This window comes from Vanessa tameamea, chromosome 25 (assembly GCF_037043105.1).
Source record: "Vanessa tameamea isolate UH-Manoa-2023 chromosome 25, ilVanTame1 primary haplotype, whole genome shotgun sequence".
NCBI lineage: Eukaryota > Metazoa > Arthropoda > Insecta > Lepidoptera > Nymphalidae > Vanessa > Vanessa tameamea.
In genome coordinates, this window is record NC_087333.1 from 1,593,768 (window position 1) to 1,596,696 (window position 2,929).

Sequence of the window (2,929 nt, forward strand, 5' to 3'; positions counted from 1 at the left end):
ATAGAATAATACTAAAATTTTGACATTTATTTGACATAACATCAGTGATCGAGATCTTAAATAATAATAATCAATGGAATTCGTTATGAATATATATTGTGCTTTGAATTTTGGCGAAGTTAAAATTAAAGTGGATATAAGTAGTCGAATGGAATAGTGTTGCTTTATAAGTAAAGATATGACTTGACTTGATAGTAGGTATTTATGCAAGCCCTGGGTGGAGGGTACCTACTATTGCTGCATATTGGTAGAAACACAAAAGAGCAATACTTAATATGTTGTGTTTCGATTTGAGGGGTGAGTGACCCCTCAAATCGAATGGGACGGGAACCGTATAACAGAGTACTCCGTAAAATTTGCTCAGTTAATGAGTTGACATGCATGAATTGTGATTTCGGTGAGAATTTTCCGCAAATCGAGTGAGCCAGTGTAACCATTGACACAAGAGACATAACATATTAATTTCCTGATGTTTTAAGGAATGGTTAATATTTCTTACGGTGCCAATATATATGTATGGTGACCACTTATCATCAGGTGGCCCATTTGCCTGCCCGCCTATCTATTATACAACACCAAAAGACTAAGACATATATAGAAAACTTAAACAAGAATAGAATCCAATTAAAATTGTACACATTCCATTGTAAACACAAAATCTCAATTCGATGCTGTCTGGAAAAAAAATCATGCACTCATATAAAAATAACGTCAATTAAAACAATAGATAGGGTCGTCGTCTGTGCAGATTTGGGTAATTAAGAAAAATAAATTGAAATAAACAACTTTGGAAAATTATTCGATATCAAATTCACTTTATGCAAGTATCTTTTTGTGTTGGTATATTGAGTTTTACAAATCAATCGTATTAAACAATTGCTGAATTGAAACGAATATTTTATTATTACGTACATAATATTTAATCTATAATTATTATATAAAGTTTGCCTGGATAGTCCATTTATTGAGAAAGGCTATAGACACGTTTAACGCGGTCGATACCGCGCAGAAGTGGTTATTTTATATAATATATATTAAATCTCACAACGCAAAGGTTTGAAAAGTATGAAAGACTATTATTTATAAATTTTATGATGTTATAATTTTACTTATACAAATTACAATACATTACAATAAAATGTTTCCATGCATATAATATATGACGAAACGTAAACCGATGAACTATTGATCTTTACAATTTTAAATTCGCTTTAGTGCAATATTTTTGCTCGAAGTCATCTCTCATCGGTGAATGAGAGAGGCGCTCATTATCATTCATTAAATTTATTACCAATAGTCTATCGAGGAAGATTGTTCTTTTTAATTCTTTGTAGCCAAGCTTAAACGAAATTATCAATTAGCGCCATCTATCAGTACTAGATTGTAACTTAATCCAAAACAACAAATCAAATCAAATCAAGTTTATTCAAGTAAACTTCACAACGAAGCGTTTTTGAATCGTGATATGTGTTAAGACGTGTGATCTTAGAAAATATATCATTATTAATCATACACACATAAATCTATAATAAAAAAACAAAACATCATCTAAACTATAGAATAAGAACCGTGAAATGTCACGCCCTGACGATGACGTTACTGTTGAATATTGAGAAGTGACAAGCGACTATTATTCATAGGGGTTAAGCTGGTCTTGGTATTTTTGAATATAAAACCCCTGCTCGTTTTGAAAACATGTTTGAGTAAAGCAATTCGAAAGCATACATCATAGTTGTATACTATTATAAAAATGGTTGTATTTTTTTAATGCAAATAAAACGTAAAAAAGTGGCTCGACCACACGCAATAATACTCATACATAAATGTTATGTAGCAGAGGCGATACTAAGGCAGCTTTAAAGACATCCCTACTAATATATATATATATATATATAATATAAATGCGAAAGTCTGAAACTCTGTCTGTTACTTCTCACGATTAAACCGCTGAACTGATGTAGATAAAATTTGGTATAAGTATAGTTTAATGTACTCTTCGAGGGGGTAAAATAGGAGATTCCGCAAAAAGTAAATCCGCGGTTTCAGCTAGTTATATATTTGTTAAGAAATAAAACCTACAATTTTCAACCATTCGATTCCATAAATACTTGTTCAATCCTTTTGAATTGCAAATGGCGTTCGTACCCTCGTATCATTGTTATGAAGTCAGAATGCCTACCGTTGTTAGAACTTATATAAAAAAATAAAGCTAAAGCTATTTTCTCTAACTGAACGTATAATTTATATTACAAGTATCGTTAAAGGTACAAATTTTGGTGAAGACGTTCGAATTGGGATTAAGAATATGTAATAAGAAATATCGGTGTACGAAACAGGAAAATTCGGAAAAAAGTGGCGTACACAAGGGTAGGCATCTTCTTCGAAGATGTATTAATTTTTAATCAGCCAGTCAGTTATTGCAAAGTTGTATTTTTTATGGCATCGGTTGGCGGACGTACGAATGGACTACCTGATTGTAAGTGGTCACCACTGCACACACATTAGTACTGTATGTAATTTTACATAACCATTGCGCCGCCGACCATGGGAACTAAAATGTTACCTCACTTGGGCCTGAGAAAAACACACCAATAATAAGTATTGCTGTTTAGGGGTAGATTATATGATGAGTGACGGGAAGACGGGCTTTAACAAAGCCTTACCACAGATAAAAAAACACTATGTAAGATGCCACTGACATGTTGCTGACTGAATCCGTGCAACGTATTGAACATTAATGCGTTCTGATTGTACACTAAAATATCGATTATAGATGACATTGGCGATACAAGGTCAGTTCTTGCAATAAAGTGATAAAAGATAGGTCATATTTGGGAGAGGTGTTAGTAAAATTAAGGTCGATATCGAGTACATTGTTGCAAAGAAACGTTTCTGACGATATGTCTGAGAATAAACTAGATATATCTGT